Consider the following 23103-nt stretch of genomic DNA (forward strand, 5'->3'; position numbering starts at 1 on the left):
ACAGAGTAAATTGGGAAATTATCTACTGGAAAAAAAGTAAAAAAAAATGGGCATTTCATCTCTTCATTTACATTTTCCTCATGTGGCAACAAGGAAAGAGTGAGGATAATAAACACACTACTTTGATAAGGAATGTGGGTCTTCCCTTGATCGACTGAAGTAACGGGGCAGACTCTACCATCATCTGAAACCTATTCTTTTCCTTTAAATTTCTTTCAGTCTTCGCAAGCATCATTAATCTAACAGAGACAACTTCCAGTCAAGCACAGATCCCCAGGAGCATTCCTTGACTGCAGACAAGTGGGAAAAGAAAAGCCCGTTGCAAAGAGCAGGGCTGGAAGCAGTCATGGGGAATTTATGCCCAGCAGCAGGCTGCACCATTTGCCTGCCTCTGCCCTTCTCCCCAGCTGAAGGAGCCTTATCTACCTTTGCAGATATCAGAATCAATTACAAATACCATGGGGCTGCCCTAAACTATGCTCTGCTGCCTGAGGCTGCTTTCTGCCAAGCGAGTCCCCATAGAAAAAGGCTGTGGGGAATGTGGGGAAGGGAGCACTGAGGGCCAGGCTCTACCTGTTCTTCCGCTCCTCCAGCTGCTGTCAACGCACTGACTTGTTCTGTGTTTGAGACTGCAATCTGTCCCTGCCCCAAAGGTGCTGCCAACTGTACAAATGTTTTCAGAAATTAACTCCAGAAAAATACACATTATGCAAACATCATCTTTCTTCCCAGATGACACAACATGGAGCACCAAGCACGAACAAAAATGGACCAAAGACAGCACGGAAGCATTGTGGAAAAAAAACTCATTTAGCGAAGGGCTTCTCTGCCCTCCTTACAGCCATTAGGACAGAGATAATGCTGAACTGGCTGGTTGGCCACAAAAATTAGATAAATTGAGACACAGAAGAGACAACTGAAAGCAGGGAGACAAACAGCAAAAATAAGTGAGACAAGGGATGGAAAGCAGAAATGCAAAACCTAAACTGCAGCTGTAATTCTGCTGGTAACAGTCACATTTAAGAGTAGTTCAGTTTACTTTCCAGTTTTGGAGAGGAAAAGAGTTTTCTTTTAAAAAACCTCAGCTTGTCAGCTGAACTGCTGTGGGTTTTCCCCAGGTATTTTGTGGGACAGGAAAATTATTTTTCTGCAAGCCTAGGAATGCAGAAACACTTCTAAGAAAGGGCAAAATTCTGAAAACCCTCTGGTGTTGTGCTAGGACTGTTGGGAGGGGAGAGGAAGGTCACATCAATAAAATCTATAGCCACAAGTGAAAGAGCTGTGTTTTAGTTGCTGCTGGCCAGGGGTCAGTCCCTGGCACTGTTCAGAGCTCTCCCATGGTAGCACTACTTCCTTAGTCTTTCTCTTTTACTAGCATGACTCTTACAATTAGGCAGGAAAAGGGTAGTTATTGTTGTAGCAATGTTTTTGTAGGTTTATTTGGCAGCTTTTCTAGCAGGATTTTAGTACAGTTTTGATAACATGCAAGTATGGGAAAGAAGGATTTCCACATTGGCCAAAGAAACACTTGTGGCAAGACTACCTATTTTTAACATGGTTTATTCCTAGCACTATTTCAGACACAGTATTTTCTCTCCCATCTGTTGACACAGTTGTTTTGTTTCTCTAAAGACATAGTTGTCTGTCTCTTGAACAAAAAAAAACGAACACCACCACCATGAATAGTTGCAGAGAAAAACATGAGACCGAATCCCAATCAAACAGTGATCTGGTAAAAAGGTAACACTGGCAAAGCTTTATGACTGCAACATACAGCAATTCTTCAGATGCCTCTTCAAATTTACATCAGGTATTTCAAGTGTGACTGTGAATCTTTAAAATTCAGATCTGGTATACTCAACAACTAAGATGGTTTATTGATCTAGAGGGATTTGACTGCAAAGCTGCTATTGGAGCAATGTACCAGTCTGTTCACGAGGAATCTGCAGACACAGAGTAAGGTGCAAACACTTTCTTTAATAAGGGAAGGAAAATGTAATGAGAGCACCAAGGGGAAAAACATAAACCCCAAAGGCTGATAAAAATTAAACTGGCAAAACAGGATGAAACATTAAGCAATCCTTCTAACAGTCAGGTTGCCAGGCTGTTTTCTCTGATTTTTAATGATAATTTTTTTGCCTTGCTGGACTACTGGAGTTCATGGTCATGATCTAGCAGGCAATCTGAAAACCTTATCTCCTCTCAAAGGCATTTCAGGCAGCTTGAGAGCTGGTAGGTGGGAGCAAATAAAACTGAAGCATGGCTAAGGTAGGACCTCTGCAGCCCACTAAAGCACCTCTGTTCTTGTAGAACAACCTATTTGCTGGGAAAGCCGCACTAAGAAAACCTGATATATTAAAGGTCAAGACTCCAATACAGAGCAGACTCATCTGTATTGTGTTTTAATTTCTTTTTATGCCGAGAGGTGCCTAGGGTTCTGAAGAGGTGACAGAAAGATAAATCATGCATGACAAACTGGAACAGAAGACAAGGCTGTATCCAGAATAGGATCACTCTGCTGGTGCAGCTGTCCCAGCACACTGTACTGACAGTGTTCCCAGCACAGCCTTCGTTCGTACCAGCAAAGTTATGTTATTTGCTGGCACAGCTTTTTCCTGAGGTCCATCTTCCCTCATCCAACACACTGAAAGTGTTTCAGTAAAAGTAAAGGTTTGTTCTAAGTGTATCCACAGTGAGAGCTTTTGTGTGTGTGTTAAGAGATCAAGTCAAGGACCATGCCTCTTTATACCTCTGGCCGAGACAGCAGAGACAGCAAAAATCTGTAAAACAGGCATGTTCTTCATTTGACTTGAGTAAGAAGTCCTTTTTAAAGGCTTCAATACTGGCTTCTGCCTCCATTGGAAATCTTACCTTCTCATGAACTTCTGCAGAAATGCAGAGATAAAATGTCTCACCACATGTGCCCTTATCAGAAAGGTTATGGTATTTCACAAGCAAAAGAAGTTTCCAGCACTCCTATGACTGACCTCAGCTCCTGCTCCACCCCCATTCTGTAGAAGGCTCACCCACCTGGCCCTGCCCCCATCAATGAGGCTGAACCTGGGCTAAGCACTCTTTCCCAGAGCCACGGGAAGGGGGAAGCAGACAGTGGGCTTGGAGCTGCTGCCTGCTGCAGGCACAGCCTTCTCCCAGGATGGAGAAGGGAGGACCATGATATGCAGAGACATGGGGGAAAATTATGCCAAACCAAGTGCCTGATACTATGTGGACAGTTTAAGAAAACAACCAAATTCACCAAGATGATGAAAACAACTGATTTAAGATATGTTTTTAAAATAATTTTATTAGAAGGCTTTCAGGACCCATGTGAAAAGTTGTTTTCCAGGTGTGCTATATGCTATGACCTACTGGTCACAATCATTTAAGTGATTTAAGATTTTAAGACTGTTGTCTGTGATTTTCATAAGTGACTTTAACATGCCTTTGAAGAAATTAGGACCAGCAGAGGATCTGGCAGCATACTCATACACAGTTTTCAGCCAGTTAAAGGGCATACCTGCTTACCTGCCTTTGGTTTGACAATGTCTACAGCTGCAGTCATTGGCCACCCAGTATTATCTATTTTTTTTAAATAAAAGATACAAAACTTCCTATTTCTGGAAGGCTGGACTTACTCCAGGCTACTATGGTTTCCATAGACAGGAAGCTTGAAGGTTTGGGATTAAAACAGCAGGAGGTTGAAAAGAAAATTGAGGACCTGGAAATAACAAGTGATAGTCCTGACGCAATCATCACTGAGAACACTGCAGCTCTGAAAAATGTAATCAGCAGCCTGGAGAATAATCTCAGATAAAAGGCTAGGTTTTGGAGGCCAGTGGAAAGCTCCTGCAAGGACAGTTACAAGGCAGGTTCTGGTATACTTTTCCATAAAAGTTTCAAGACTTCTTCCTCAGCGTCATGTAGGAAAACATGATACAAAAGCTTGTAGCTATCCAAGCGATCCCAGCACGTCATTTAAAGGAAAATGTTGTTGGCTAAGAGCTATGACAGCACGTCTTGCTCTAGCTATGGAAGCTGAAGGTCCTTCTGTCCCTACTTGTTCCATGCTGGCTGAAGGCTCACATTTCTACCTCATTCACTGTGAGCCCTCCACTGACCTTCAACCAAAGCCAACCCAGATGGCTTTGCCTGGAGTAAGAAGCAGAGCACTTCCACAGCTCTTCTGACAAGTAGGGTGGTGGGGTAGTAATCTCCAGCCTGTAAGCAATGATGATCCATGGGCAGAGGGTCATCCTTAACCTTGCAGTCCCTTGCAATTCCTGTCCACTGTCTGAGATCTGAAGCATAGATGAAGAGTTATGGAAAGGGCAAGATGGAAAGTTTAACTTGCTGCATCACTTAAGTAACAGCTGAAGAAATAAGTTTACCAGACATGTTACTGAACTTAAAACCCTAAATGAAAATTATCTATGACGTGGTACTTGACAGAAGACTCATTTCTTCAGGGCAGACACACAGATTTTATCCTGAATTTTCAGAGCTCATGAATGTTGTTGTAGACAAAGTACCCCCATTGAATATCATTTTGTGATAGTCAAGACAAGAAAGAATAAAATGCAGACTCTGAATAGTGTACTAGACCCATCCCTCTCTAAATTGCTTATTTTTACTATGCCCAGAAAACTCATTAAAAAGCAATATGTTTTAAGAAAAAAATTACTGATCTTTGAAACACAAATGATAATGCAGGTGAGCAGAGCCTCCACTAAATTTGATGCCTGTATTCCAAAAGCTAGGTGCCAGCTCAAACTGATACCATAACACTAAATGGCAGAAAGAGACTCCTGGCTTAAAGAGACTGGCAGGGATTAGCTAAACCTGGTTTCTGAGGATGTTTCATATTAACATATGATATCTTCAAGGCCTGGTTGCCCCAGGAAACAGAGAAATGGAAAAACAGGTTTTTAGGCTACCTTTGCTTTCTCTGCTGCATTCAGCTGAGCTTTGGTGCGGCTGCAAGCAAAGACTAAGGAGTGTAAGGTGGCAATTTCACCAAGACCCATACCCTTAAACCCTCAAGGTCTGATTTTATGCAAGGGCTCCAGCTCAAAAATTAGTAAAACCAGAAAAATGGTGAGAGGACGCTCTGACTGTAGAAGTTTCAACCAAGGAAAAACTGCCCTAGGAAAGGAGACAAGAAAAGTGCATGGGGCTTCAAAAATGCTTTTGGATAACAGAATCAACACAAAATCAAGGCCCAAAAAATGCTTCTACCAGGAAAACATAATGTCACTGCTAAGAAACATAAGAAATCAAGCTAAAGGCTTCTCGTGAAGAATAAAAGACACAACAAACCATAGTGATCACTCAGAATTTCAGATACAATGAATGATTAAGAAAAGTGATAAGGTGGGGGGGGAAAAAGGACAAAACAGATCCCTACTGAATTTTACATCTCAAAAGAATTATTCAAATTCCCACTCGAGCATTTCCAGAGATTAACACCATCATTTTTGATTCAGGCAGTTACAAAAGATATATTAAAATTCAATTATGTCTCAAACCATATTGCACTGTTCTAGAACATTTGTGACCCCTATAAACTGCTTACACTGCTTACTGCTTCTTGATAGAAGAGCATGCACTCAAAGAAAAGAAGCTATTTTTTTCTGTCAGGACTCTTCACAGGACACAAGCAGAAAAACGAGATCCCAGGAAGAGGCTCCAGGCAGAGCCTGATGAACCTTGCATGACCTTAGGACACTGCTCACCACTTCTCTAAGGATTGCTTACTAATACACCAATCCTACAGCAGTTTCAAATGTGATTAAAAGAGGATAAGTAAATGGAGTCAGAATTAACTTTGGTGAGGCTACTTCATTTATTTCATTCTGACAAGTCAAAGAAATTCTTAATTTGAACTGCCGATGTAGGTTTTGGCACCTATGTTCCAATGCTTTTCATACCATTTCATTACAACTAGTCCTGGCAATGAGCAATAAAGTCCTCAGTGGGTTTGCAGATCATCACAGCAACATGATTAGAAAACTTGATCCAAATATCATAAAAGTCAATGGAATCTGGATTGAGACCAGAGAGAAATGCTCTTCTGTGCCAGGTGTGATTAACTATACATCATGTTGCTCCTGTGGATGACAATCAATCTTTACCCATGCACCAATTTTAACTAACACCAGAGCCTGCTTTTGAACTCTGTAGTGTCATTAAAGAAAACATAATCTGGCATAGAGGAACTATGTCTTCATTTAAAAATTCCACTAAGTACCGGCACTGTTGGGTAAGACTGTCACACCATTACTCAAGTGTATGCACACACATACGAACACATGCAGCTTACTGATTTGTAAGTCCTCTAAACCCTTCCCTGGAAACCTGCACCACCACAGACATTTGCAGCAGGACAGATATAACTCATGTGGTCGTGGGGACACAGATTGTGTCTCACCTCCTGTGTGAAATTATTCTCTAAAATGATAGACATTGCCTATCTTTAAAATATGGAGAAATTCATGTGAAAAAAAAAGTATAATCCTAAGGAAGAAAGCCAAATATTTTAAGTATAGCCTAAATATTTATAAGGTATTTTATTTTTAATACCAATTTCCAGAGATTATCCACAAACACACTGTATTATGTATTGTAATACATAATTTATGTAATAATTATTTGGCATCTTACATCTGCAATAAATGCAAAGGAATATTTGTCATATTTTTATCTTACATGCAGAGGGCATCTTTGTCAATAGGGCTGTAATAATTTACATACCAGCTGGAAGAACAAGTCAGTCTGACAGAGTTGAATATGAAGAAAACAAAAATCACAGAAACATTTGGGATGGAAGCCACCTCTAAATGGGTCATCCTAGGTCATATATAATAGTCACCTACCTAGTCTAGCTGTGACTGACCCCACACCCTCCCATGGCACTTTGTTCCACTGACCTAAATGTTGTACAGTAGTAATCCCTTTCCAGTACTGAACAGTCTAGAGCAAAGTACTCCCTGATGTCGTTTAACCACAGTATTTCACCCCAATTTCTTTTCAGCAACATATGAAAAGATCTTGCCCTGTTCATTCCAGCCCTTGTACTCAAAGCTCTCACTTAGGCTCTCTCCAGACCCAATCTACCTAGATTTGTTCTCTCAAACACACTTTCAGCTTGACTTTGGGTTCTCCATCTTCCTGAAGAGTCCTGTGAACTGAGGTTGCCCTTTGGCTCTTTGATTTTGTGACTGAAGAGGATTTAAAATATTTGCACCAAGTCTAGTTAGGAATTTAATTTATGAGGTTTGAAGTTGAAAATATGTCATTGCACAACTCCCTGCTTTCTAGTGGCTTTGTTCTTTCCAATTTAATATTGTTCACCTAAGATATACCTCAAGAAAATCCCACATACAAGATCAATACTCACATTAATTAAATAGCTAGAATTTAATACCCCTCTTCTTCAGTATGTGTCCTGTAATTCCAGAGAACTTCCACCCAAACACCAACCAAGAGTGTTACCTCTCTCCATAAACTTGTGTCACCTCCATTAGGGATTGCTCAGAATGAAGCCAAGATCAGCACCAAGATTACCTGAACATTTGCACAGAACATCTGGAGTCTATTGAGGCCATACTAAATTCCAGTGGCAGCACGAGCAACTTTGATTTTTCAGTAACACCCTTCACCTCATATATGTGACACACTTGTGCTCCCAACACAGAGGAGGTGCAGGAGCACAGGAGAAGCTGGTGACATCCTTGTGCTTACAGAGAGAGTCTTTGGCTGAGCTGCCTGGAGTCACTCCTGTGTATGCAAGGCACATGTCACCAAACATCCACCTCTCCCACCTCTGCCAGTGCCTAACACAGATGCCTCTGAATAATGTCTGAGCATCCCATAAAGACAGACTGGGGTGGTCAAGCTCTCCGTCTGTGACAGAACACCTATGCTGGTTTTAATACCTGAGAAAATGCAATTTCCACTACTGTGGATTTAAAAATCAGCATTCATTTGGCGTATCGTTGTATCATATATCTGGGACTTAAAATCAATTATAAATCAATCATAAAACAAGTCCATTTTCCCAATGAAAATGCATGCCTAAAGTGCTAAAAACACATGAAGAGGGCACTTATTTTCCTCTTTTTAGACACAAAAATTATCAGAGTGCATCTGAACGGCTCTGCTCCACTGTTACTTCGAAGGACTGCAATGTAAGGCTCATCCAACTTGTTTTCAGAATCAACACATGGAAGGTTTGGGTTTCCTAGTTTTTCAATGTTTCAACAAAGAGAGGACACCTCTGCTGGGACTGCCTTTGCCTAGTGCCAGCATGAGAAGCTGAAAACAGATTACAATAGCATGGCACAAGCAATTTCTATATTAAAGAGAGGGCTGTAAACTCTGATACAAACAGACAAGCATTACGTTTCCCAACATGCAGCTCAGAAGACAGGCTTATTGACCATAAAATGAATTATATAACCCAACTTTTATTATGTCATCTGAGACCTTGGTTAGGCCACTATCTTTGATATATATATTATATATATCATATATATAATTATTTCCCCCAGAAAACTGTCAAGTTATTCCTTATATAACACTGCTGCAGTGCTAACCTGAAGCATAATGACTGTGCTCATTATAGGGTTATTATGAGTTCTGAGATGAAGAGCTGTCAATAATTTCATTTTCTCCATATAAGGTAAAACAATTTATCTTTGTTGAAAAGGGAATCCCAGTTATGTCTGTTTGAAACACTAATTCCAGAAATAAACAGTTTAACAGCCATAACCACAGGTCCCCCTCCAGCAAGACATGCAAGCCTGTAACTCAGGGGGTGTGAGGGACAAGGAGAAGGGAAGCTGCAACCTCAGCTGCTGGACCTGGCCTTAGTGTACAATCCTCTTCATCTTTGTACTGAAGAAGATGGTTCACAATCCTGCAGTGCTTATGGCCAAACAGACTCAATGTTTTTTTGTATAAAACATATAATACCTGTACAAAGTAAATTTTCTGATAGTTCAGTCTAGCCTTTTTTTTGGTAATTTTTGCTGTCAATTCAGTTCAGCCTATTAAAGACTGTGAAAAGAAATGGTCTTCAGCAGGGATTTATATTCAAATCACATAATCTCAATTTCTTTCAGAAAAAGAGCTATTGACCTGGTTCTTCAGTTTTCAGGTAAGTGAAGCCCAACTTTCAGATGCTGCCCTTATGTTATGATTAGGTTTTGCCAACAACTTCCTATTTAATATACTGCAAGACAAACTGATACTGTGCACTTAGGTTCCAAATGTGTTAAATCAATTTGGTAATGACAGGGCAAGTAGGTAAGTCTCTACATGTCCATTTGTACAGTAGCGGGTGTTTTGGTCATCTTTTCTTTTAAAGACCTGTGATCTAAAGGTCTTTTAAAGGCCCCATCTCTAGTGAGCCAGCTTTTGTTGCTTACAAGTTCTTGCAGTAAAAAAGTATAGGTGTTCCTTTCCAAGGATTCCACTGTATCCCTTAACATCAACATCCAATTGAGTTGAAAAGCATACTTTGGATTTTGTCAAACCCCTTACTGGGGCTTGTCCTGGTTTCTTACTGATGTTTGCCTGCATTGGTGTTCCCAAGAACCAGCTGGGCTTTGTTTGGTGCAGGCCGATGTATCAGCAGGAGATCATGGACTGCTGCAGTGCTCACAGTAGCTGCCTCTGCCTGACCAGCCTCTCTCTCCCCTAAAGCCTGCAGTCTGCTTCAGTGCAGCCAGGGCTCAGGGCCTGGGCGGATGGATTAGACCCCCCTGCTACCTAAAAGAGAGGTTTCCATGACTAATGTTCAGGTGTAAATGTCACTGAGGATGAAATGAAAATCCTGGGAACAACATGGAATGCAGGCAAATTTATTTCGCTGTGTGTGTTACCAGAGTTTTTAATTTTTTAACAAACTAGCAAAAGAGAAGAAATCCTGACTTCAGGGCTTCTGCTCCATCTAGTTCATCTGCCTGCTCCAGGCAGTTAATCTAATGCATCAAAGTACAAATCAGCCACAGTGAGACAGCCCTGTTTCACAAGCTCACTAATAAAATGCACTTCCATTTCTAGGGCTCAGCCCACAGTCTGCCACCTTACAGAGCCTCCTCCTGACCCCAGCCCCGCAGGGTGAGCCAGCATTTCATGCCCTTCACTGTCAGACAGGTGACACAGATTTGCAGCTGGAGGTGAGAGAACGGCTGCAGAGAAATTGCAAACCTTGTCACGTCCATGCTGTCCCTCCATATCCCTGCCCTCTCCCAGTGGCACTCACAGCCTGCCCCTTTGGGCTCAGCCCCTACTTCCAGTGGCCCCCAAGTCACTGGGACCAGCACGGGTTCCAATCCCTGCCTGAGATGCTGAGGAGTGACGACCAAGAGTCTGCTCCTGCACAGTCTACCCCAAACCATAACTCTAAATGCATCCTCAAGTCTACTCATGTATTTATAGGCCCTTGCATGGGGACAAATTATGCTTTCAAAAATATTACAGGAAAATGCTGCAAGTGGTTGCAATAAAAAAATCCCATCATAATTTCATTAAAAATTAACAAAAAGAAAGCATTAGTGTTGTCCTGCCAACTGGGGGTTGGGGGGTATCTCACATTATTAAATTGAGAAGGCCAGCAATGGAAAGCCTTTTTAGATTGGTGTTTCCATTCCTTCCTCTTTTGCTTGGTTCAAAAGTCCTGCATAATTAATACTGTAGTACTTAATAAATGCTTATGAACCTACTACCTCTCTGCTTTTTCCATTTAATTAGGTGATTGACTTCAGGCATACTATAAATTATAATGACAATTTAATTACTTTTTTAATGTGCACACTTAAAAGATTTATAAACAGAAATAGGGTAGTACAGTGCACTCAAAATTAGAAATACCATGAACTGGAGAACAGCACAAGGTAATGACATCTAAAGTATCTCCTCAGTGGCTGAGCAGCTGCAGTGACTGGGAGGTAGGGTATTTAAAGTGTCTGGTACAAGTACAGAAAACTGTATATTTCTGTCCAAATGCCCATGTACACAGCTTTTAACTTTTCCTTCCAGCATTTGCACATCTCACTTGACTTCATGGCAGAAACATAAAGGAGTTCCAAGGACAAGGCAGGCTGTGTACTGCAGTGTCTCTTAGGTCAAGCATTCACAAGAAATGGAAGACCCTTTCTCTTCTTTTAAACAAATCATAAAACTTCTGCATCACTTCATCATAACAGTCATTGTTAAAATTTGCAGGGGGCCAAAATCTCCTACAATATTCCAGCTGACACAGGCAAACTGCCAAAGAGCATGGATTCCATCATCTCATGAACAGACCCTTCCTAGTCAGGAGGCAGAAATGTCTGAGAATATTTCGCACCACATCCTACAACAAACCAAGTTAACTTTTCAGATATTGTTGTTATGCCATCTAGGACTCATTCTCCTGTCACCTACAGGAACGTAAAAGCCAGGAGGATTGCATATATAACAAACCAAGTAAGAATCAGATCCTTCAAATTAGTGCTCCAAAAAATTGCTAAACTAAAAATTATCTTTTTTAATTTAAATAGTTTAAGATAACAAAAGATCAGTTAACCTGCTTAGTTAGCCTTCCTAAATATCCATACATTCCTAAGTCCTGGTTGGTCATTACAAAGAAAGCTGTATTTTCTACAAGTTACCTATCAGCAACAGGGAGAGATGATAGCATTTGTTTTAAATCATGCAGTATGCTACATTGGTGAAAATTTCTCATGTAAAAAAGTCATTAAAATTTGGTCTAGAGGAGATGCTTTCCCATCTGGGAGCTGAATCTGGTTTGGTGTGACTATTCCTGTCTGTTAATTTAGCAGTACAAAGTATAACTCTACATTCTTAGCATACTTACTGGGAATGCTGGCATCTCTGTAACCAGAACTGCTTACAGAGAGGAAAAAAAAGACTGGGCAATTCACAGTATGCTAGAAAAATTATGGGCAATTCCACATTTTAAGCATCATCTATCAACAGTGTTGAATAGTCAAAAGGGGAATAAATTTGAATGCATTGCCAAGGCAAATGATGTGATAATTGTATCTGGTTCTCCTTTTCAATACATAAAAAAAATCCCAGACGCTCATCTCATTTGCACCCAGTAGAAGCTGAGTGGAAAGCGGATCAATCCCACAGCTTCCTCCAGCAGTGTGGCTGCCTGTCCACCTTGGCCAGCACAGAGCAGGACCTGAAAAGGTACAGGTAAAAGAAAGAACACCAGGAGGCTGAGCAGCGTGGTGAATCACAGGGAGCTGCTTTGTCTGCAGCTTCCGTTCTCTGAGGAACTGTGCGGGGCTGAAACAATGGCTCTCCTATGGAGCTGCATCTCATCTACCTCATCTACAGCCAGTGATGAATGATGGGTCAAGAGGGCAGCAGACTTTGGGTGCACAGCCCTTAAATACTTTATCAAAGATGGCAAAAGGCCATGTGCTTCAATAACACATCAAATACTTCCTTTTGCTGTATAGCAGACAAATTCCTTCCTCTCTGCTGGCTCAATCTGAAGCTTTTTGGTTCACAGCTCAGAGTGTGTGCAAGTTTTGCATTCACAAAACATACACGTAAAAAAGCTTCAGTTTTGTTCCTGAGACCATTCAACTGTAAACATTCTCACAGAAATGGAAAGTCAGTCCTATCTGTGCTGAAATCCTATGATTTCAAAAATACGTAATTCTAGGGATTTGGGGGGCTTATAGACAATAAAAGAAGGCACATTTTACTTATTTTAGAAAGGGAAACTGAATAGTAAGAATTGAAAAAAATTCTAAAACTGTAACTTATCCACATCCAAACTTTTGGCGTTTCCTGAAAGAAAAACATACTGATTTGATAGAAATTAAAAGTTCAATAAAATATAAAAAATTTATCCCTGATTTAAAAGAAGATAAAAATAATAGACCTTGTGATATAACAAGATACTTCAGTACTAAAGTTTGACGGTATTTTGCTACTTGATGAGTTGGAATACCTTCATAACATAAAAATATGCAAAATAAAACTGAAGCAACATTTTAAATGTTCTGAAGTAAGATGTCTTACTGCTTAAGAGTTGTCAAGGTTTTGTCCCATTTAGAGGAGAGGTAAAGTATTTCAGAACCTTCTGCCATCTAAATTTTCTTTCAACCACTTTTGTCTTCTTTTTCTCCTTATCTGTTTCTTTGTTTTTTTATTCCTCTAGATATCTTTAATATTTCATCTAACTGCTCTGAATTTGACAACAAAACTCAATGTTCCAAGAGGACAGAAAGCTGTGGGCTCATGTTTGGTTTATAAAGGACGTGGCAGAAAGCAATCTTGGAAAAAAACTCCAAATCAGCTGTGATCATTTCAGCTCCCTTACAAAAAACATCAGCAACAGAAGAAGCCCACTTGGGCTCCTGCCCACCCAGCACCAGAAGCCGAGGGAACCCTGTAACTTTGGGATCATTGTTTAATGGCAACAACACTTAGTACTGGATCATAACTTTCCCATTTTGGAGGCTTTGAGGAGCTGGTTGACACCAAAATGCTGATGTGAGCGGTGAGGCAGCGAGCCATCCCACCACCCATCCTGCAGCGGCACAGGAAACCTGAGCCCTTCGCCTCCAGACGCCTTAGGGCAGAAGAAATGGGTGTTTTCCCTCCCAAAGATCTCACATAATTTTCATTCCTTTTTCAGAGTGTGAAACTAAGATTGGCACCAAACTGCATCACTTTTTTAATGCATTTTCCATCCAAACTGAGAGGCACTTGAGGAGCCGCAGTGATGTCCCAGAGAAAACACATTCAATATAGCTTTTCTGCTACACCCACCTTCAGTTCATGGCCCAGCACTCTGCTCCAATTTAGTCATCCAGGTGAGGAGAAGCTGACAGCTGGGGGAGGGAAGAGATTGGGAGCCATATGGAGCTACATTCAATTTTTGATATGTATTTGTGAATAGATACAAAAAAGATAAATGCTGGCATGCATAAATTCATATTTTATCAATACATATTTTGGTACTTATTGTCAGAGTAATTTATTCCAAAATCGGCTTTTAAAAACGAACTGCAGTTTAAAGGAAATTCCAATCCCAACTTAATTTCTTGCCACAAATCCAGGATCCAAATGGCATGAAGCAGGAGGCAGAATCCCACTCAACAGAGCTTACCTCAAGATGCCAGAAGGGAAAGTGGTGCAAATAACCAAGAACCCAAGAGAGAGACTCTCCAGGTCACTGCCCAGGACAAGCTCCCTGGAATGGGGATGCTCGAGCAGGGGTGGGCAACCAGCTTTGGAACAAGGAAGCATTGAGGGCCAACATCTGAGCTGCTGAAGCAGAAGTCAAGGAGAGCTGATGGTTTGCATGCAGCATCTTGTAATAACAAAGGTTATCAAAATTACAAGATTCACTAGACTGGCTGCCTGTAATTGCTGCACCTACAAATGTTCAGTTTCACTTCTCAGACTTATTCAAATAATCCAGCCCCCATGGGCCTGCAAACCTGAGCTGCAAGTCTGAATACGGAAGGGGATTTATTAAAAGACTGCTGGTGCATCTGACCATGACAGAATGCTAAAAAATGAAAAAAGTAATGAAACACACAGAACATTTCTGAGCCCCAGATTATGTTTGGCCTGGATCCAGTGGACATGTCTGATATCCACTGGCTCCCCTATTACAGACTGTTATCTCCCCAAACTTTGATCTAAGGCCACTGCAAGAGCAGAGGAGCGAAAGTATCTGTGAGAGTCACTTATTCCATTAGTCAGAAATCAAAAATCAAAAGAGCCACTTGAAACACTAACAGAATGCAAAAACTCATCACTTCCTTCAGAGAAGGGCAAAAGACCTTATTTGCAATTGTTGATTGAACACGTGCCATGGCAGAAAATTTCTGGACTCTATTCCCAGCTCTTAAATAGTTCTGTGGCTGGACTCCAGCAAATGGTTTGAATTTTTTATGCTTTTTCAAAATCATAATAAAAAACACATACCCACCTCACAGAATAGAGGCTTCATCAATGTTCCTAACTCACTCTCAGCTTCTTAAGTAGAGAGTCCTGCAAAAGTGCAGAGCACCATTATTTAGATTTGATTTGTTTTTTTTTTAAATAATCCTGTCTATTACTTTGTTGGGTGTTTTTATAAGTATTTTTCAAGTAGGAACAATTTTGGATGCAAAATCAGCATCTTTGCCTGGAGACTGGCCTCAGGCTTCTGCCTCATGCATATGTGTACATCATATCCCTACGTCTTCCACAAAACAGAAAGTGAGTCTGTGAACAGGTCAGTAGGACACAAGCCAAGCAACGCCCATCCAAATCTGAATGCAGAACAAAGAAGTGGGTATTATTAAGAACAAAACTCTTTCCTAAGAACTCCGTTTCTTCAGGGTCACACAGTCTGGGTGCAATGTGTAAAAAATGGCTTTCTGAGGCACTGTGGTGTCTTCTGAATCACTGCCATTACCCGAGAAAACCCCAGGAAGTGGTTTGGATGAGAAGCTGGACCCAGATTGCGTAGGTATCAGCTGATGTCAGAGTACACACAGCACAAAGCCCTAACAATATGGACATTGTGAAACCAGGAATAACCTTCTCTTATCTCCTGCAGTTTGGGAAATCATTTCTAACCCAGTGACTACAGAGCTTAGTAATAAGTCAAACAGTTAATTATTCACTATGCTTCCCAATTAATCTCTATTTCAGGCCAAATCTTTGTATGCCCATAAAAACACGAAGATCTCCAGTGAGGGAAACAACAGCATGAGCTTTTGGACCTCCTTCTGCAAAGCAATTCGTTTTTCCATAAACAGTTACTATTAAGCAAGGACAAAGCAACAAACCAGACAGCCATCTGTGTAAACCAATTTAAAAGGATGGTGACCTCATAACATTTTTCAAACTAACGCTCTCCATTTAACTTCTGCCACCCCGTCCTGCCCCAGCAGATGCTGGGTTCGAGCAGGTCCTCGGGTGAGCGCGGTGCTTTCGCTGCAGGGAAAGCTGGTACTTTAAAGGCACAGTGATTTCCAACCCGTGAAAAGAGCATGTCAATGAAAATACCTCGGCATATATGGAAGCAGGGTAACCTTAGCGGCTGCCCACACTCCCAGAGGGTGTTGCCACAAAGGTCTGTGCTATGTTTGCCATATGAGCTTCCTAGAGGTATGAGGTCAAGCGAGCACAAAGGTTCAGGCCACTGATGGTAACACAATCCCTGCTGAACTGTGTTCTTTCTTATGACCCAGGGAGAAGCCAGAACAAGCACAGATGGCAACCACATTAGAAAAGAAGGCAAACTTGATAGCCTTAGAGCAAAACTTATGAATCCACATACAGCACAGCACATCCTATGCCCAGGATGGCCACAGCATCCCCGGCTCATTCTGCCTATTTAAATTTGAATCCAATGAAGCTTCAGGCAAAATATTCAAAATAAAATACCAAGTAAAACACCTACAAAGAAGTGCAAGTAATAAACACCCAAGGACATGTCTTGCACAAGGTGGCTTGCAGAACTGTCCTTTATATTCCATTTACGAAAGTCAGTCACAGCCACACAAGAGCTGAGAGCAGAGTACATCAGATGATGGTGACATCAGACCATTGGTAGCACAACAGAAGGAAGTGCACAAACTCATTTACAAGGGCATGTGGACTACAAACATTTCAGTATTAAAGAAGATAACTGAAAAAAATGTATATTCTGTATAGTCTCTATATTTCTAAACTTCAGAACAACATAACAGCACATAAACTGTATTTCAAGTGGTGGAAGGAAGTGTGTGCTTCTCCATTATATAAAGACGATGTTTCTAATCTACGTAATGCAGATATGGTAAAAATTGCTTTCCACAATGCCAAGGCTTGTTACATGCACTCTTTTTTCTTTAACCTGCATTTTCAAAGAGTCATTACTTTACAGCCACAGCGCCTGATGTTTGTGTGCCTGGTATTTGTGTTTGCTTTAAAATAATGGCTGTGAGGTGAAGGTAACTTGCCCTTCTGACCCAGTGCGTAATTGTACAACAGTGTGCATAGTAATAACCCATGGTACACATAAAGTGACAGTTCTCTAATTGGCATTTGCTGAACACAAGGGCACCCTCTGCAAACAGTGGCTTTTTTTATTGGCAACCTCTTTAATTATTTCACTCTTCCTAACACAGAATCTCCTTTCTGTCGTTAGAGAAGAACAAACCATTCCTCACCAGAGCCACAGTAATACTATATATTTCTTAAGAGGTATCACTGAATACTATTAAAGATTAGCCTTAAAAGACAGAGTAGTATTAACAGCTGTCCTGGGAATTTGTTCCAGAAAACAGAACACTTCTGACCTTTGAGTCTATGTTTCAGTGCCTTTTGAGATGCTTCAGAACAAAAGTTCAAGTGGCATCTCCTTTCAGTTTGTCTCATCTTGTTGCATGTTAAAAGTGAGGACAGAAATCCAAGAGAAGCCTGGCTGGTGCTGCTGTCCCTTGCCTCCAGTTCTGCCATGTCAGCTGATCCTGGCACATGCAGCATATTTCTCTGCTTCCTTTGGTTTTCTCTTTCCTTGGTCACTGCTTTGAGTCCCTACCTAGCCATCTCCACGGCTCTCCCGTCACTGCCATGTTACGTAAAAACTCAGAAATGGCTTAGGAAACATTTAAATCTGTGCTATCTTGGCAAGCAGCTAATCCTTGAAGCAAATGCTACTTACACAACAGAGTGCCTGCATTTCCTACCCTGTCGTGGAGATGTCATGCCTCATCTCCTAAGGCTGGAAGAAATGCACAACGCTTCATAAAATAGCTCTGACTTTCCATTTCTACGATATAAGCATCTTGTTATCTGTTTTTATTGGGAGAGAAAATGGGAAAGGGAATTCCTGGAAGAGATTACAATTGTCAAACTGGCTTTTGATATCTGTTAAACAGCTGAAGCATTAATTTTTTGGCGGCACTGTTAAAAGCCTATGAGAGCTTCCTGACTGAAGTGGAGGAAATAGTACATTTAGTTCAACTACAAGCTGTACTTTTTAAAAAATCCATATGAAAACAGACTCATTATTCATTTTTCTGTTAATATGTGGCTTTGCCCTGCAGTTTCAGTAATATTTTTTGTAAGATCTGGCAGTCTCAAAAAAGAACTGTAACTTAGAGCTAATGTTTTAATAAACTCTTGTTTATACTATAGTCAAACCAGAACAAACAAAATACAGCTACAAATGACATTTTTATAGGAAGTCAAGAAAAAGATTCATGTGTCTGAATACTTTAGTTACAGTGTGGTAGGCATGACTATTATTTCCTGTAAAGCCAAGTTGTATCTTTAAGGAATTGGAAGAGGGCTGCCATGGGAATAGAGCATGGATATGACTTGGGCCTCTAAAGAGCAGCTGGATAAAAATACCTTACAATTTAATGCAAAACTCCCATCAAGTATTCTGAGAATTTTATAATGGAGCAAGATATGGCCATGAGAAATGTTTGGAGTATTCAAAATACCACCATGCTGGATTACTGCAAATGCCTCCCTCTGTGGTAAAGCTGACAAAATATTTCACAAAGAAGATTTGCAGTGAAATAGACAAGAAAATGACAATTTTTAAAAGGTGACCTTAGAATGCCAGAAATTGCATCAAAAAGGAAATGACCAAAGTCTATTGGATCATATTGTATCTAAGAAAAATCTATGAAGTATATTTTTCAGCATTTTGTCCAGTTCACTTTTTAGTTGCTCAAACTAATCAGGTCCTCTATCTTCCATCAAGAGAACAGACTTCCACCACAATGACTTTTTCCTAGTAGATAAACTAATGCTCCTTTTGCTTATTTGTATCATTTTACCGCTTCATACCTCTTTGAGACATTCCTTTCTAGGTGATCTTGTCTCTGATACCACTGCAATATCTAATTTAGTAGAAATCAAGGTTTAAAATGCTAAACTAAAAAGAGCAACTGATCTTCTGATATGCAGCCTTGTTCCCTCTGTAGCCAGTGGCAAGCTCCTGCTTGCATGAGTCATGAGACCTGAGCTCCAGGTCAAGAGGGCAGAAAATCACTATTTTGGTTCCTATCACTTTTCCCTGCATATTAGTGAAAGGGGGTTTAATGAGTTTTCTGTTTCTTAGTTGTAATAACACCTTTTTATTCCCAAATTGCAAACTTCCAGATTAGGATGTCTAGCTGGCCTTTGTATAAAGAAATAGAATTCCTTGAAGGAGAGAAAGGAATTTCACACTGCAGATTGTTATCCTACCTCCCAAGCAAGGGACAGAGGATGTCATGACCATGGACTGACTTTATATCTTCTCTCTCCCTGAACAAAGATGGTCCCAAGCAGCACACAGAGCAATCCCCAAACATTCATTCACTTCAAAACCCAAAAGGATAAATAAGTGTGCAAGAAGAAATGAGAGTCCTTCCTTGAGGATGCTGGAATAAGTTTGTGAAAAGAAAATGACTACCTGGTAAGGAATTTGATTTTTTAACTTAGTTGTTATTATTTTTAACTATCAGGGTAGCAACTGAAAATTGCACTTGAGAAAGACTGGTTGAGTTTTTGGAAAAGTCCTCAATGCTAAAGCCTGTCTGCAGAGGGATAAAGTCATGTAATGAAACTACAGACACTTGGCAAACTCCTCAGCAATCTTGAGTAAGTACCTTGTACTGCCCTTGTGTTATTAGCTATTGCAGTATCATGTAAATCCTTCATGACAGTGCCATTTTTGAAGTGCCGCTGTACCGTCAGGTGTCCTGACATTATCAAGGCTCCTGGGGATGTCAGTGTGTGGTATCTCTTTCTTGCCTCCTTTACAGCAAGTTTCCAAGCCAGGATGTGCAAAAGGCCAGGATGTGACTCAGAAAAAATGTAACTTGGCTTGGAATGAAGCTTCTTCCCTCACTGTCTCCTTGGAGTACGGGACCTCTTTATCCAGGATAACCCCGTCCATTAGCCACTCCTGTCTCAGGATTCCTGCCTGGCTTTTCATCTGAGAATAGGCAGCTGGTAGGGAGTGCTGGTGGCTGCAAGCAGATGGACAGGGACGCTGGGCTGAGTCACTGGCAGCTCACCACTTGTTGAGCTGTTTGAGGTCCTGCAGGAAAAATGCTCACTTTGAGACAATAAAGAGAAATACTTCCAAGAGCAAAGAACTACTGCTCCATGTAGATACAGGAAACGAGACCAAGAAAAGACTTTGCCACAGTTTAGAGGAGTTGGTGCCAAACTACCAACATAAAGGAGGTACCTTCCTGTCTGCCTTCACCTGCAGTATAATCCTTCTCTCTTCTGCCCATGTGCCAACAAACAGGTGGATTCCATTCACATTAACTGTTTGATGCCAGGGTAACATTAATAAATCTATGAAATTACTTACAACCTAGTCCTAGATCTCCAACAATCTTATTAAAGTCACTGGCCACTTGCAGGGAAGACTGAGCTGATGACTAAAGGTCTCAGGAGCGAAGTTATCAAGCACAGAACCCACAGGAAGAGCTAAAGTGTATCTCACTCCATTCACCCACATTACTGTATACAGTAACATCAAAAACATGGAAGGCTCTTCATTCACTGGACCAAGTGGATTAAAAAAATTATATTCACAAAAGTGAAGTAGCTTTTTTCACTGTTCCAGCTTTTCTTTACACTGCATTTTTCTTGTATTATTTCACTGCATTATTTTTCTTCCTCTTTGCTTTTGTTATTCCATCACTACAAATATGAGCAATGTTTATGAGTAACTCCTTATTTTTCCCTACAGAAAAGTAATGCTGAAATGAAGTGATGGCTAACCTTTATTTCTTCCACGATACCCAAAGGAGCAAAACCCCAAACAAACCAATGAAACAATACAAACTATTGCTCACAAAAGCTGACCAAAACTGCCATTTCCAAGCATCTGGGAACTGGTTCACTGATTTCAACTGGACTTTACAGAAACATAAAGATCACCTTGAGAGATCAAGTATTTGTGACTATAATAGATGATTTTGAATGAAAACAAACAAAATACACCATGTCCCCTGAAAATGGCAAATCACACTTTGCCTCATATTTCAGAGTATTTTTACAGAGTACATCTAGCTCCCACTAATAATGTATAATTACTTGTGTTTATGATTTCACTAATGAATGAGCAGCACTGCCTGCTCCATACAGTCACTCTTCAAACAAAATAGTGCTGTCAAAACAGCGGACCATGGCAAGGTGAGCTTTCTAATTTCTTTCTCTTCTTTCTATCCCACAGCACCTCTTTACACTCAAGAGTATTTAAGCTCTGAGAGTACTTTATGTAAAAATGATACAAGACTATTAAATACCAACTCATGACCCTCAACAAATACCCAGCACTAGAGCAGCTGTACAGAGTGTACAGTCATAGATTTAACAGGTGGGAGAGGTGGAAGAGAAAAGAATTGCACTTAATCTTAAAACAGATTTCAGAATGAAGCCCCAGTATTCCTGTGTCAGATTCAGTCTCCATTTTTGCCTCCCAGGTATGGTAATTACAGTCCTGTGCCCACTGGGAACTGGAACACACTGAAACACCAACACACTTTGCTGGAGGAGGGAGAGCTTTGCCGATGGAGATATTACAAGATGCAGCAGTGAATACTCTGACTTTCAGTGAGTGTGCAGTATCCCTTGCTCACAACACCTAATTATTTAAACTAAACAGATGAGTATCTGGTTAGCCACTGTGCAGGGAGACTTTCAAGATTTTAAAGGCGGACATTGAATAAATGAAGGCTCTTTTGGAAAAACAAGGCTTTAGCTACTGCGGTCATCATTCCTCAATTCAAGCTGTGCCAGCAGAACTCAGTGCCTGCACTTAGTCACTGAAAGCAACAGGGTGTAGGCATAGAGACCCAGGCATCCACGGGGTGTGACTTCGCTGCAGGGTCAGCACCTAAATTAAGTTTGTCCCCAGCGCGACATCTCTGTCACAGCACACAGGGAGGTACCTACACACCCTGCCACATGCCAGTTTGGATTTCATCCCTCTGCCTTGGCCTCAGCGCCAAGCATCAGGAAACGGCAGGCAACTTGCCAACACTTTTTCTTAGAAAACGGCAACCCTTTCTGGAAATGTTCTGAAGGTTTGAAGAGTCTTTCTGGAAAGGTGGTAATGCTGAGCTTTTGCACAAATATTGTAAATGAAAGCTACCCTAAAATACTATCACTACCCTAAAACATGATACCCCTAAAAATGGGGGCAAATGAGGTCAATATTAGCCAAAAGATATTACTGTGGAGCCAGGCATTTTGATTCCTAGAAAGCTGAGGTAAATGACACATATAGTAGCATCAACCAGTTAGCAAGCTTTACATTTGCAAAGCACACCCTAGGAAAATCCACTGATTTTTAATGCAAATGACTCAAGATTCATCAAACATTTTTGTGCTCAACCTTTTACAGATTTTGAATTATATAACCAGTTTGTCATGAATCCCAAAATGTTACTAAAGCAACTGAAAAAAAATAAACCCAACAATAAAAGAAGAGTATACTCATAAATCACAGTTCAATGAAGACCTTTCCATTCCCTCCTCTCCCCCTCTTGATTTTCCAAGCCTCTTTTTAATTGCAGCTTCTCTTCCTACTGTTTCTGCCGAATGCAATTCTTAACCAGCACTCAACTAGCCAGAGCAGATGAGGACATTTACTTCAGACCCAGAGGATGTGTTGGACCTGTCTGAAGGCAGCAGAGAGGTACACACAGCCCGTGTGGCTCAGAGCGAGGGCACCCACGCCAGGGCAGCGCACACCTGTAAGCACTGTGTCAACAAAGGCACAGACAGGGCTTCACTGGCTTCTGCAGGAAGCCTGGTTTCATTCATTAACTGCGACCTCTGGGCTAGTACATGCGGAGGAGGGAGCACACAGGCGAGTTCAAACAAAGCTCCTGTTTTCCTCTGAAACTTTTCAAGTCTCAAAATCTCGCACAAAACCCAATCCGCTGTCACCTGAATGGAAAACAATAGCAGGCACTCCAATAAGTAAGACCCGCGTGAGAGTTTGCAAGCCCAGCCTGTGCGGAAGGCCACCTGCCAACAGGAAGAGGTGGTGAGAAGGAATTTGGATCCAGCTGCTATCCTCCCTCAGCCAAACAATGCCACACAATAAACAGCACT

At 41.0% G+C, this 23103-nt stretch overlaps 1 protein-coding gene across 18 annotated transcripts in view; it reads right to left on the bottom strand.

Annotated features, from left to right (window-relative positions):
- The window catches only part of HIVEP2 (HIVEP zinc finger 2), a 136676-nt gene that overhangs the window by 59761 nt on the left and 53812 nt on the right, over positions 1-23103 (bottom strand). For 9 of the 18 annotated variants that reach the window (XM_039707385.1, XM_039707389.1, XM_039707390.1 and 6 more), the window contains one exon: positions 14975-15036. The exons of 5 other annotated variants lie outside the window; for them this stretch is intronic. The gene's annotated coding sequence lies outside the window, so the exon portion shown is untranslated. Of the gene's footprint in view, positions 1-13803; positions 13866-14143; positions 14305-14970; positions 15037-23103 lie in introns of those variants that run through there. 4 more of the 18 variants (XM_039707380.1, XM_039707379.1, XM_039707381.1 and 1 more) reach the window with 4 other exon arrangements.

The sequence above is a fragment of the Passer montanus genome, unplaced genomic scaffold (genome assembly GCF_014805655.1).
Source record: "Passer montanus isolate IOZ18808 unplaced genomic scaffold, ASM1480565v1 scaffold2, whole genome shotgun sequence".
NCBI classification, from domain to species: domain Eukaryota; kingdom Metazoa; phylum Chordata; class Aves; order Passeriformes; family Passeridae; genus Passer; species Passer montanus.